This window comes from Dendrobates tinctorius, unplaced genomic scaffold (assembly GCF_039654945.1).
Source record: "Dendrobates tinctorius isolate UK_male_01 unplaced genomic scaffold, ASM3965494v1 ptg000099l, whole genome shotgun sequence".
In the NCBI taxonomy this organism is placed as follows: domain Eukaryota; kingdom Metazoa; phylum Chordata; class Amphibia; order Anura; family Dendrobatidae; genus Dendrobates; species Dendrobates tinctorius.
This window is the reverse complement of record NW_027361767.1, coordinates 749415-765133: the sequence shown is the minus strand read 5'-3', so window position 1 is coordinate 765133 and position 15719 is coordinate 749415.

Sequence of the window (15719 nt, the reverse complement as noted above, 5' to 3'; positions counted from 1 at the left end):
ACCGCTCGCCCACTCTTCTCACCGCTCGCCCACTCTTCTCACCCGCTCGCCCACTCTTCTCACCCGCTCGCCCACTCTTCTCGCCCACTCTTCTCACCCGCTCGCCCACTCTTCTCGCCCACTCTTCTCACCCGCTCGCCCTCTCTTCTCACCGCTCGCCCACTCTTCTCACCCGCTCGCCCACTCTTCTCACCCGCTCGCCCACTCTTCTCACCCGCTCGCCCACTCTTCTCGCCCACTCTTCTCGCCCACTCTTCTCACCCGCTCGCCCTCTCTTCTCACCGCTCGCCCACTCTTCTCACCGCTCGCCCACTCTTCTCACCGCTCGCCCACTCTTCTCACCGCTCGCCCACTCTTCTCACCGCTCGCCCACTCTTCTCACCCGCTCGCCCACTCTTCTCACCGCTCGCCCACTCTTCTCTCCGCTCGCCCACTCTTCTCACCGCTCGCCCACTCTTCTCACCGCTCGCCCACTCTTCTCACCGCTCGCCCACTCTTCTCACCGCTCGCCCACTCTTCTCACCGCTCGCCCACTCTTCTCACCGCTCGCCCACTCTTCTCACCGCTCGCCCACTCTTCTCACCGCTCGCCCACTCTTCTCACCGCTCGCCCACTCTTCTCACCGCTCGCCCACTCTTACCCGCTCGCCCACTCTTCTCACCCGCTCGCCCACTCTTCTCACCCGCTCGCCCACTCTTCTCACCCGCTCGCCCACTCTTCTCACCCGCTCGCCCACTCTTCTCACCCGCTCGCCCACTCTTCTCACCCGCTCGCCCACTCTTCTCACCGCTCTCCCGCGCCTCTCGCCCGCACCGCTCTCCCGCGCCTCTCGCCACTCTCCCGCACATCTCAACACTCGCCCGCGCCTCTCACACAATCCTCTCACCGCTCGCCCGCACCTCTCACCGCTCGCCCACTCTTCTCACCGCTCGCCCGCACCTCTCACCCGCTCGCCCACTCTTCTCACCGCTCGCTCTCACCGCTCGCCCGCACCTCTCACCACTCTCCCGCACCGCACCCCTCACCGCTCGCCCACTCTTCTCACCGCTCGCCCACTCTTCTCACCGCTCGCCCACTCTTCTCACCGCTCGCCCACTCTTCTCACCGCTCGCCCACTCTTCTCACCGCTCGCCCACTCTTCTCACCCGCTCGCCCACTCTTCTCACCGCTCGCCCACTCTTCTCGCCCACTCTTCTCACCCGCTCGCCCACTCTTCTCACCCGCTCGCCCACTCTTCTCACCCGCTCGCCCACTCTTCTCACCCGCTCGCCCACTCTTCTCACCCGCTCGCCCACTCTTCTCACCCGCTCGCCCACTCTTCTCACCGCTCGCCCGCGCCTCTCACCGCTCGCCCGCACCTCTCACCACTTGCCCACTCTTCTCACCGCACCCCCGCACCGCTCTCCCGCACCTCTCACACGCTCGCCCACTCTTCTCACCCGCTCTCCCGCTCTTCTCACCCGCTCGCCCACTCTTCTCACCCGCTCGCCCACTCTTCTCACCGGTCGCCCACTCTTCTCACCGCTCGCCCACTCTTCTCACCGCTCGCCCACTCTTCTCACCGCTCGCCCACTCTTCTCACCGCTCGCCCACTCTTCTCACCGCTCGCCCACTCTTCTCACCGCTCGCCCACTCTTCTCTCCGCTCGCCCACTCTTCTCACCGCTCGCCCACTCTTCTCACCCGCTCGCCCACTCTTCTCACCCGCTCGCCCACTCTTCTCACCCGCTCGCCCACTCTTCTCACCCGCTCGCCCACTCTTCTCACCCGCTCGCCCACTCTTCTCACCCGCTCGCCCACTCTTCTCACCCGCTCGCCCACTCTTCTCACCGCTCGCCCACTCTTCTCACCGCTCGCCCACTCTTCTCACCGCTCTCCCGCGCCTCTCGCCCGCACCGCTCTCCCGCGCCTCTCGCCACTCTCCCGCACATCTCAACACTCGCCCGCGCCTCTCACACAATCCTCTCACCGCTCGCCCGCACCTCTCACCGCTCGCCCGCACCTCTCACCGCTCGCCCACTCTTCTCACCGCTCGCCCGCACCTCTCACCCGCTCGCCCACTCTTCTCACCGCTCGCTCTCACCGCTCGCCCACTCTTCTCACCCACTCTTCTCACCGCTCGCCCGCACCTCTCACCACTCTCCCGCACCGCACCCCTCACCGCTCGCCCACTCTTCTCACCGCTCGCCCACTCTTCTCACCGCTCTCCCACTCTTCTCACCCGCTCGCCCACTCTTCTCACCCGCTCGCCCACTCTTCTCGCCCACTCTTCTCACCCGCTCGCCCACTCTTCTCACCCGCTCGCCCACTCTTCTCACCCGCTCGCCCACTCTTCTCACCCGCTCGCCCACTCTTCTCACCCGCTCGCCCACTCTTCTCACCGCTCGCCCGCACCTCTGACAGCTCACCCGCACCTCTCACCACTCGCCCACTCTTCTCACCGCTCTCCCGCACCCCCGCATCGCTCGCCCGCACCTCTCACACGCTCGCCCACTCTTCTCACCCGCTCTCCCGCTCTTCTCACCCGCTCTCCCGCTCTTCTCACCCGCTCTCCCGCTCTTCTCACCCGCTCGCCCACTCTTCTCACCCGCTCGCCCACTCTTCTCGCCCACTCTTCTCGCCCACTCTTCTCACCCGCTCGCCCACTCTTCTCGCCCACTCTTCTCGCCCACTCTTCTCGCCCACTCTTCTCGCCCACTCTTCTCACCCGCTCGCCCACTCTTCTCACCCGCTCGCCCACTCTTCTCACCCGCTCGCCCACTCTTCTCGCCCACTCTTCTCGCCCACTCTTCTCACCCGCTCGCCCACTCTTCTCGCCCACTCTTCTCACCCGCTCGCCCTCTCTTCTCACCGCTCGCCCACTCTTCTCACCGCTCGCCCACTCTTCTCACCCGCTCGCCCACTCTTCTCACCCGCTCGCCCACTCTTCTCACCCGCTCGCCCACTCTTCTCACCCGCTCGCCCACTCTTCTCACCCGCTCGCCCACTCTTCTCGCCCACTCTTCTCACCCGCTCGCCCACTCTTCTCGCCCACTCTTCTCGCCCACTCTTCTCACCCGCTCGCCCTCTCTTCTCACCGCTCGCCCACTCTTCTCACCGCTCGCCCACTCTTCTCACCCGCTCGCCCACTCTTCTCACCCGCTCGCCCACTCTTCTCGCCCACTCTTCTCGCCCACTCTTCTCGCCCACTCTTCTCGCCCACTCTTCTCACCCGCTCGCCCTCTCTTCTCACCCGCTCGCCCTCTCTTCTCACCGCTCGCCCACTCTTCTCACCGCTCGCCCACTCTTCTCACCGCTCGCCCACTCTTCTCACCCGCTCGCCCACTCTTCTCACCCGCTCGCCCACTCTTCTCACCGCTCGCCCACTCTTCTCACCGCTCGCCCACTCTTCTCACCGCTCGCCCACTCTTCTCACCGCTCGCCCACTCTTCTCACCGCTCGCCCACTCTTCTCACCCGCTCGCCCACTCTTCTCACCCGCTCGCCCACTCTTCTCACCGCTCGCCCACTCTTCTCACCGCTCGCCCACTCTTCTCACCGCTCGCCCACTCTTCTCACCGCTCGCCCACTCTTCTCACCGCTCGCCCACTCTTCTCACCGCTCGCCCACTCTTCTCACCGCTCGCCCACTCTTCTCACCCGCTCGCCCACTCTTCTCACCGCTCTCCCGCGCCTCTCGCCCGCACCGCTCTCCCGCGCCTCTCGCCACTCTCCCGCACATCTCAACACTCGCCCGCGCCTCTCACACAATCCTCTCACCGCTCGCCCGCACCTCTCACCGCTCGCCCGCACCTCTCACCGCTCGCCCACTCTTCTCACCGCTCGCCCGCACCTCTCACCCGCTCGCCCACTCTTCTCACCGCTCGCTCTCACCGCTCGCCCACTCTTCTCACCCACTCTTCTCACCGCTCGCCCGCACCTCTCACCACTCTCCCGCACCGCACCCCTCACCGCTCGCCCACTCTTCTCACCGCTCGCCCACTCTTCTCACCGCTCGCCCACTCTTCTCACCGCTCGCCCACTCTTCTCACCGCTCGCCCACTCTTCTCACCGCTCGCCCACTCTTCTCACCCGCTCGCCCACTCTTCTCACTCGCTCGCCCACTCTTCTCACCGCTCGCCCACTCTTCTCGCCCACTCTTCTCACCCGCTCGCCCACTCTTCTCACCCGCTCGCCCACTCTTCTCACCCGCTCGCCCACTCTTCTCTCCCGCTCGCCCACTCTTCTCACCGCTCGCCCGCGCCTCTCACCGCTCGCCCGCACCTCTGACAGCTCACCCTCACCACTCGCCCACTCTTCTCACCGCTCTCCCGCACCCCTCACCGCTCTCCCGCACCGCTCTCCCGCGCCTCTCGCCCGCGCCTCTCACCACTCTCCCGCACATCTCAACACTCGCCCGCACCTCTCACACAATCCTCTCACCCGCTCGCCCACTCTTCTCACCCGCTCGCCCACTCTTCTCACCCGCTCGCCCACTCTTCTCACCCGCTCGCCCACTCTTCTCACCCGCTCGCCCACTCTTCTCACCCGCTCGCCCACTCTTCTCACCCGCTCGCCCGCGCCTCTCACCGCTCGCCCGCGCCTCTGACAGCTCGCCCGCACCTCTCACCGCTCGCCCACTCTTCTCACCACTCTCCCGCACCCCCGCACCGCTCTCCCGCGCCGCTCTCCCGCGCCTCTCGCCCGCACCGCTCTCCCGCGCCTCTCGCCCGCGCCTCTCACCACTCTCCCGCACATCTCAACACTCGCCCGCACCTCTCACACAATCCTCTCACCGCTCGCCCACTCTTCTCACCCGCTCGCCCACTCTTCTCACCCGCTCGCCCACTCTTCTCACCCGCTCGCCCACTCTTCTCACCCGCTCGCCCACTCTTCTCACCCGCTCGCCCACTCTTCTCACCCGCTCGCCCACTCTTCTCACCCGCTCGCCCACTCTTCTCGCCCACTCTTCTCACCCGCTCGCCCACTCTTCTCGCCCACTCTTCTCGCCCACTCTTCTCGCCCACTCTTCTCACCCGCTCGCCCTCTCTTCTCACCGCTCGCCCACTCTTCTCACCCGCTCGCCCACTCTTCTCACCCGCTCGCCCACTCTTCTCACCCGCTCGCCCACTCTTCTCACCCGCTCGCCCACTCTTCTCACCGCTCACCCACTCTTCTCACCCGCTCGCCCACTCTTCTCACCCGCTCGCCCACTCTTCTCACCCGCTCGCCCTCTCTTCTCACCGCTCGCCCACTTCTCACCGCTCGCCCACTCTTCTCACCGCTCGCCCACTCTTCTCACCCGCTCGCCCACTCTTCTCACCGATCTCCCGCGCCTCTCGCCCGCACCGCTCTCCCGCGCCTCTCGCCCGCGCCTCTCACCACTCTCCCGCACATCTCAACACTCGCCCGCACCTCTCACACAATCCTCTCACCGCTCGCCCACTCTTCTCACCCGCTCGCCCACTCTTCTCACCCGCTCGCCCACTCTTCTCACCCGCTCTCCCACTCTTCTCACCCGCTCGCCCACTCTTCTCACCCGCTCGCCCACTCTTCTCACCCGCTCGCCCACTCTTCTCACCCGCTCGCCCACTCTTCTCACCCGCTCGCCCACTCTTCTCACCCGCTCGCCCACTCTTCTCGCCCACTCTTCTCACCCGCTCGCCCACTCTTCTCGCCCACTCTTCTCGCCCACTCTTCTCACCCGCTCGCCCTCTCTTCTCACCGCTCGCCCACTCTTCTCACCGCTCGCCCACTCTTCTCACCCGCTCGCCCACTCTTCTCACCCGCTCGCCCACTCTTCTCACCCGCTCGCCCACTCTTCTCACCCCTCACCCACTCTTCTCACCCGCTCGCCCACTCTTCTCACCCGCTCGCCCACTCTTCTCACCCGCTCGCCCACTCTTCTCACCCGCTCGCCCACTCTTCTCGCCCACTCTTCTCACCCGCTCGCCCTCTCTTCTCACCGCTCGCCCACTCTTCTCACCGCTCGCCCACTCTTCTCACCGCTCGCCCACTCTTCTCACCGCTCGCCCACTCTTCTCACCGCTCGCCCACTCTTCTCACCCGCTCGCCCACTCTTCTCACCGATCTCCCGCGCCTCTCGCCCGCACCGCTCTCCCGCGCCTCTCGCCACTCTCCCGCACATCTCAACACTCGCCCGCGCCTCTCACACAATCCTCTCACTGCTCGCCCGCACCTCTCACCGCTCGCCCGCACCTCTCACCGCTCGCCCACTCTTCTCACCGCTCGCCCGCACCTCTCACCCGCTCGCCCACTCTTCTCACCGCTCGCTCTCACCGCTCGCCCACTCTTCTCACCCACTCTTCTCACCGCTCGCCCGCACCTCTCACCACTCTCCCGCACCGCACCCCTCACCGCTCGCCCCCTCTTCTCACCGCTCGCCCCCTCTTCTCACCGCTCGCCCACTCTTCTCACCGCTCGCCCACTCTTCTCACCCGCTCGCCCACTCTTCTCACCGTTCGCCCACTCTTCTCGCCCACTCTTCTCACCCGTTCGCCCACTCTTCTCACCCGCTCGCCCACTCTTCTCTCCCGCTCGCCCACTCTTCTCTCCCGCTCGCCCACTCTTCTCACCGCTCGCCCGCGCCTCTCACCGCTCGCCCGCACCTCTGACAGCTCACCCTCACCACTCGCCCACTCTTCTCACCGCTCTCCCGCACCGCTCTCCCGCGCCTCTCGCCCGCGCCTCTCACCACTCTCCCGCACATCTCAACACTCGCCCGCACCTCTCACACAATCCTCTCACCCGCTCGCCCACTCTTCTCACCCGCTCGCCCACTCTTCTCACCCGCTCGCCCACTCTTCTCACCCGCTCGCCCACTCTTCTCACCCGCTCGCCCACTCTTCTCACCCGCTCGCCCACTCTTCTCACCCGCTCGCCCGCGCCTCTCACCGCTCGCCCGCATCTCTGACAGCTCACCCGCACCTCTCACCACTCGCCCACCCTTCTCACCGCTCTCCCGCACCCCCGCACCGCTCGCCCGCACCGCTCTCCCGCGCCTCTCGCCCGCACCGCTCTCCCGCGCCTCTCGCCCGCGCCTCTCACCACTCTCCCGCACATCTCAACACTCGCCCGCACCTCTCACACAATCCTCTCACCGCTCGCCCGCACCTCTCACCGCTCGCCCACTCTTCTCACCCGCTCGCCCACTCTTCTCACCCGCTCGCCCACTCTTCTCACCCGCTCGCCCACTCTTCTCACCCGCTCGCCCACTCTTCTCACCCGCACCTCTGACAGCTCACCCGCACCTCTCACCGCTCGCCCACTCTTCTCACCGCTCTCCCGCGCCTCTCGCCCGCGCCTCTCACCACTCTCCCGCACATCTCAACACTCGCCCGCACCTCTCACACAATCCTCTCACCGCTCTCCCGCACCGCTCGCCCGCGCCTCTCACCTGCACCTCTCACCGCTCTCCCGCACATCTCAACACTCGCCCGCACCTCTCTCCCGCACCTCTCACCGCTCGCCCGCACCTCTCACCGCTCTCCCTCACCGCTCGCCCGCGCCTCTCACCTGCACCTCTCACCGCTCTCCCGCACATCTCAACACTCGCCCGCACCTCTCTCCCGCACCTCTCACCGCTCGCCCACACCTCTCACCGCTCGCCGACTCTTCTCACCGCTCGCCCTCACCGCTCGCCCGCACCTCTCACCGCTCGCCCGCACCTCTCACCGCTCGCCCACTCTTCTCACCGCTCTCCCGCACCTGTCACCGCTCTCCCGCACCTGTCACCGCTCTCCCGCACCTGTCACTGCTCGCCCGCTCTTCTCACCGCTCTCCCGCACCTCTCACCCGTTCGCCCGCACCACTCACCCGCTCGTCCGCACCTCTCGCCCGCACCTCACCCGTTCGCCCGCACCTCTCGCCGGCACCTCTGAGAGCTCGCCCGCACCTCTCACCGCTCGCCCGCACTTCTTACCTCTCACCCACTCCTCTGACCGCTTGCCCATTTTCAGTCTAAAACATTTATGTAACAACATCGCAAGAGCCATGGACCTTTACTGTTCAGAGTTATGGCTCTGCGCTCCCTGTGGGACGGGTGCTGGCCGATCCTTTATCCCATAGTGCATTAACCCATTCAATGCAGATGGAAGACTCACTGACAAAACCTGAAAGCCTCAGCCATTCAAATCAATGGGTGTGAAAAATCAGATGTCACAGTACAGGGATACAGTATCACATGCGATGTTTACGGATACATTGCAATTCTGTAACAGGAAACTAAATGGTCCTGTAAGTAATTAATAACTGCTGTAAAAAACGGATTGTACATTGCTGACAAGTGAGAAAAAATCCTCCCTCTTTTCTGGATGAGAATGACACAGATTTTATTCTGTGTTATAGCCCTAGCCTAATATTCAGTAATAATCGTCTATAGAGTGCCCATACATCGCCAAAACATGGACATCCCACATACTTTACTGTATACATAGGGTATCAATGCATTACCAATACCGCACCCATACATCACCATCACTGGCTGTATACATAGAGAATCAATGCATTACCAATACCGCACCCATATATAACCATCACTGGCTGTATACATAGGGTATCAATGCATTACCAATACCGCACCCATACATCACCATCACTGGCTGTATACATAGGGTATCAATGCATTACCAATACCGCACCCATATATTACCATCACTGGCTGTATACATAGAGAATCAATGCATTACCAATACCGCACCCATATATTACCATCACTGGCTGTATACATAGGGTATCAATGCATTACCAATACCGCACCCATACATCACCATCACTGGCTGTATACATAGGGTATCAATGCATTACCAATACCGCACCCATACATCACCATCACTGGCTGTATACATAGGGTATCAATGCATTACCAATACCGCACCCATATATTACCATCACTGGCTGTATACATAGGGTATCAATGCATTACCAATACCGCACCCATACATCACCATCACTGGCTGTATACATAGGGTATCAATGCATTACCAATACCGCACCACCCATACATCACCATCACTGGCTGTATACATAGGGTATCAATGCATTACCAATACTGCACCCATACAGTATATTACCATCACTGGCTGTATACATAGGGTATCAATGCATTACCAATACCGCACCCATATATTACCATCACTGGCTGTATACATAGGGTATCAATGCATTACCAATACCGCACCCATACATCACCATCACTGGCTGTATACATAGGGTATCAATGCATTACCAATACCGCACCCATACATCACCATCACTGGCTGTATACATAGGGTATCAATGCATTACCAATACCGCACCCATACATCACCATCACTGGCTGTATACATAGGGTATCAATGCATTACCAATACTGCACCCATACATCACCATCACTGGCTGTATACATAGGGTATCAATGCATTACCAATACCGCACCCATATATTACCATCACTGGCTGTATACATAGGGTATCAATGCATTACCAATACCGCACCCATATATTACCATCACTGGCTGTATACATAGGGTATCAATGCATTACCAATACCACACCCATACATCACCATCACTGGCTATATACATAGGGTATCAATGCTTTACCAATACCGCACCCATATATTACCATCACTGGCTGTATACATAGAGAATCAATGCATTACCAATACCGCACCCATACATCACCATCACTGGCTGTATACATAGGGTATCAATGCATTACCAATACCACACCCATACATCACCATCACTGGCTGTATACATAGGGTATCAATGCATTACCAATACCACACCCATATATTACCATCACTGGCTGTATACATAGGGTATCAATGCATTACCAATACCGCACACATACATCACCATCACTGGCTGTATACATAGGGTATCAATGCATTACCAATACCGCACTCATATATTACCATCACTGGCTGTATACATAGGGTATCAATGCATTACCAATACCACACCCATATATTACCATCACTGGCTGTATACATAGGGTATCAATGCATTACCAATACCACACCCATATATTACCATCACTGGCTGTATACATAGGGTATCAATGCATTACCAATACCGCACCCATACATCACCATCACTGGCTGCATACATAGAGAATCAATGCATTACCAATACAGCACCCATACATCACCATCACTGGCTGTATACATAGGTTATCAATGCATTACCAATACCACACCCATACATCACCATCACTGGCTGTATACATAGGGTATCAATGCATTACCAATACCGCACCCATATATTACCATCACTGGCTGTATACATAGAGAATCAATGCATTACCAATACCGCACCCATACATCACCATCACTGGCTGTATACATAGGGTATCAATGCATTACCAATACCACACCCATACATCACCATCACTGGCTGTATACATAGGGTATCAATGCATTACCAATACCACACCCATATATTACCATCACTGGCTGTATACATAGGGTATCAATGCATTACCAATACCGCACACATACATCACCATCACTGGCTGTATACATAGGGTATCAATGCATTACCAATACCGCACTCATATATTACCATCACTGGCTGTATACATAGGGTATCAATGCATTACCAATACCACACCCATATATTACCATCACTGGCTGTATACATAGGGTATCAATGCATTACCAATACCACACCCATATATTACCATCACTGGCTGTATACATAGGGTATCAATGCATTACCAATACCGCACCCATACATCACCATCACTGGCTGCATACATAGAGAATCAATGCATTACCAATACAGCACCCATACATCACCATCACTGGCTGTATACATAGGTTATCAATGCATTACCAATACCACACCCATACATCACCATCACTGGCTGTATACATAGGGTATCAATGCATTACCAATACCGCACCCATATATTACCATCACTGGCTGTATACATAGAGAATCAATGCATTACCAATACCGCACACATACATCACCATCACTGGCTGTATACATAGGGTATCAATGCATTACCAATACCGCACTCATATATTACCATCACTGGCTGCATACATAGAGAATCAATGCATTACCAATACCGCACACATACATCACCATCACTGGCTGTATACATAGGGTATCAGTGCATTACCAATACCGCACCCATACATCACCATCACTGGCTGTATACATAGGGTATCAATGCATTACCAATACCACACCCATACATCACCATCACTGGCTGTATACATAGGGTATCAATGCATTACCAATACCGCACCCATACATCACCATCACTGGCTGTATACATAGGGTATCAATGCATTACCAATACAGCACCCATACATCACCATCACTGGCTGTATACATAGGGTATCAATGCATTACCAATACCACACCCATACATCACCATCACTGGCTGTATACATAGGGTATCAATGCATTACCAATACCGCACCCATATATTACCATCACTGGCTGTATACATAGAGAATCAATGCATTACCAATACAGCACCCATACATCACCATCACTGGCTGCATACATAGAGAATCAATGCATTACCAATACAGCACCCATACATCACCATCACTGGCTGCATACATAGAGAATCAATGCATTACCAATACCGCACCCATATATTACCATCACTGGCTGCATACATAGAGAATCAATGCATTACCAATACAGCACCCATACATCACCATCACTGGCTGCATACATAGAGAATCAATGCATTACCAATACAGCACCCATACATCACCATCACTGGCTGCATACATAGAGAATCAATGCATTACCAATACAGCACCCATACATCACCATCACTGGCTGCATACATAGAGAATCAATGCATTACCAATACAGCACCCATACATCACCATCACTGGCTGCATACATAGAGAATCAATGCATTACCAATACCGCACCCATATATTACCATCACTGGCTGCATACATAGAGAATCAATGCATTACCAATACAGCACCCATACATCACCATCACTGGCTGCATACATAGAGAATCAATGCATTACCAATACAGCACCCATACATCACCATCACTGGCTGTATACATAGGGTATCAATGCATTACCAATACCGCACCCATACATCACCATCACTGGCTGCATACATAGAGAATCAATGCATTACCAATACCGCACCCATATATTACCATCACTGGCTGCATACATAGAGAATCAATGCATTACCAATACAGCACCCATACATCACCATCACTGGCTGCATACATAGAGAATCAATGCATTACCAATACAGCACCCATACATCACCATCACTGGCTGCATACATAGAGAATCAATGCATTACCAATACCGCACCCATATATCACCATCACTGGCTGTATGAATACATTATTAATACAGCCCCCATACAGTAATCATGCATTACTAATACAGCCCATGTAGCAAGTAGAAAAAGAAAGGCGCTCACCAACCTTAAAATTCCACTTTATTTTGGCAATTTTTTCCGTCAATTTTTAAGACATCCAGGTCAGGAGAGTTGTTGGAACAGAGAGCTGAGATGATGATCCTTTCACGCTCGCGCGCATCAACGATCGTTGTCCCAGCTCTGTTCCACCAACAACTCTCCTGTCCTGGATGTTTTAAAAATTGACGGAAAAAATTGCCAAAATAAAGTGGAATTTTAAGGACGGTGAGTGCCACTCTTTATCTACTTGCTACATGGACTGCAGTATTGTCTTTTTCATGAGTGGGCAGGAGTCTGATTTGGGCAGCCAATATAGCAGATTGGATTTGCACAATGAATCCATCACGTGTGCTGTAGTGAAGCAGATCATTTTGTCTTGCTTGGCATTACTAATACAGCACCCATACAGTAATCATACAGTACAATTCAGCACGCATACATTGTTCCTGTGACGTGCAGTTTCGGTATGTGGCAGCCTCTGTCCCCGGCTGTGTATAAGAATGTCAGCGGTGCGGAGAAAGGGAGCAGGGAGCCGGGCGGAGGGTGCGCCTGCAAACAAAACCCTAAAATATTCCCCAACAAAACAGGCACAAAAAGGAATGACACCACACACAATACCCACAGGAGGGCGGGAGCCCAGAGATAAGGGAATGAGTCACCTGGGAGGCACATACCTGAGAATATTATTTCTGCTCCTACCTCACATTCCCCGTGTCGCTCATTATAGTAACCACCTCCATCTAATTCTCTGGTTGCATCCAAAGCTGCATACAGAATTATAAATAGACTGCAGGTGATCCGTACACCACAGCCACTCATTACTGATGTCATCACTTTGATAAAAATGTGGCTGTAAAGTGTTTAGTGTATAGAGGGCTTATGCCAAGCTATGTGTTTCCATAGTTACAGACCGTAAACAAACCCTGTTTGTAGTCAGATATGACAACGGAGTGCAGCTTTCTTCCATCTCCCTCCTATGTGCCGATGGGGCAGAGTACACCGCGACAACAGGATCTGACGACACACAGTTTGTTTGTAGTCTGTTACCATGGAGACGGTCGGTATTTATTTACATCTAACAAAGTTATAGTAAGATTCTCGACCTTCGTATATAGTGATCGTGTCCGAAGATTTAAAGGCATATTAACTTGTCCTCTGCATTTACAGAGTCACAGGCTCAGTCTGCGAGAGAAGACGTCTCTGAAACTTACTCCCTGTTACATGTTTTAAGGGTATGTCCACATATGTGATTATTTCACTTCAATGTGTAGAAGATGAAAAAGAGGAAACATGGGAAAGAGTTTTACTTAAAGAAAAAACACTCTTCTTACTGTTTTCAGTACACACAGTTCCAATGTGTTTCCATGGCTACAGACTACAAACAGAGTAGTCCGCTCCTGTTATTCAGTTTACAAGAGTCTGGGGTTTTCTCTTCCCCGTCATGAACACAGCAGCGTGACATTTATTATCCTAGACTTCCGCGATATCTCAGTTCCCTTACGTGTAGAATGACATCGTCATAAAGGTTTAGTTCTGAAGATCAAAGGCTGAGGACATTGGGTCCCTGCCCGCACCCCACACTGGCAGCAGGGCAGGTTATCTGATGGAGAGCAGACATGGAGTGTGAACTCGGAGTAATTATCGAGAAGCTGACAGTTCTGGAAGGGCAAACTGTGACGGTGTACATCCTAAAGAAGTGCCGATCAATGCAAGATAAGGACGCCCGCCTCTATTATTCCATCTTTTCTAGACTTTTTATCACTTTGCCCATGTCAGTGTCATTCTGTACTGCTGGGATTTGTAGTTTCCCTGCGTTTGACATTAATGCTTGGGTTCCCAGTATCTGAGAACGCCTCTCCCACTGTCAACAGTGACATGTAATGGTGCAGGCAGCGAGCTGCTAATTCTTCTGATGGCAAAGGTCGTATTTACACCAGGCTGGTAGTCTCTTATCGGGAGCAAGTGGCGGATTATCAGATTTTCTGTAGGCCGGATTAGCAGCCCATACATTTTTAACGAGCTGTTTTCAAACGTGGTGATGCTTCCCATTATTTAGGCCTCACAACTTCTGGTTGGAGAGTAACCTGCGATATTTTAAAGCTTATTGTAAGAATTGAGCAACGGTTTACTAAAAAAAAAAATGACGCAAAATAAAAGAGGAGAAAAAATGCATCTTTGAATTTACTGCAAAATAACTAAATATTCTGCACTATTTTGCTGAATTTAGCGCCAAGTCCGGCAGTGCAAAAAAAGAGACTAGACATAAAAATGACTTCAAAATCGTTCCCGCTCCTCCCTGCAAATGATGGGTCAGGGCTTAGCCTAGATATACATTTTCCAAAATATGCAATTCCCATAAAAAAGAAGAGTTTGTAAAATATAATCTTCCGCTTCAAGTCGAATCAGTAAAAACAGACCCTGGCGGTAATTTGGGATCCTTATCGGAATCATCGACAGGTGGCAAATCGTGCAGGTTTATGTTGGAGCTGGTGGGAGTCGATCCCATCGGCCACGACAGTAATCTGTTTTCCAGTATGGGAACCATCAGTCGCCTCTTACCTGATGGCAGCCATGGCTCTTCTTCAGTCACCCCACAATAATGACATCACGTCACAACAGTGACATCACGCCACGCCGGCTAATTAAAAGAGGATGCCATCAGGTAAGAGGTGGTTCTCTCGCTCCCAATGGACCTGGTGAGGTGAATCGATTCTCACCAACTTTAGTTAAAGGGATTGTCCCAAGTGTAAATATTTTTTTTTAACTGTGAGCCAAAAACGAACTACCTGCCTGTTCTATCCAGTGCCGGCATAGAGCGGTCACTGACTTCCGCTGGCAATTCAGCTGCTACGTGTCAACTGATCCGCTCTTCTTCTTTCGGGCTGTTCTGTCCACAAGGAATGCCGACATCATGATGATTGACAGCTGACTCCCTGCATTTAGGCAGCGGGGAGCTGGCTGTCAATCAGCATGACATCAGTAGTCACACCCGATCAATAGAGTAGAGCAGAAGAGACGCCCCTGATTTCTCAACGTGATGTCAGTGAAAGCCGCAAAATCAGTGACCGCTCTGTGCCGGCATAGATCGGCGATGGGCTCAACAGACAGGTAGGTAGCAACTACTGTACCTGCCTGTTAATCCTTAGCCCCATAGTAAAAAAAATAAAATAGTACTGGATAACCACTTACATTTTTGCGCTCCGGTACAAAACCCACCCAGATCATTTTGTTTGGTTGCTTTTGTAGATCAATCATCTTTGGGCAGTGGCGTAACTTGAAGCTTGTGGGATCCATTGCACAATCTCCAA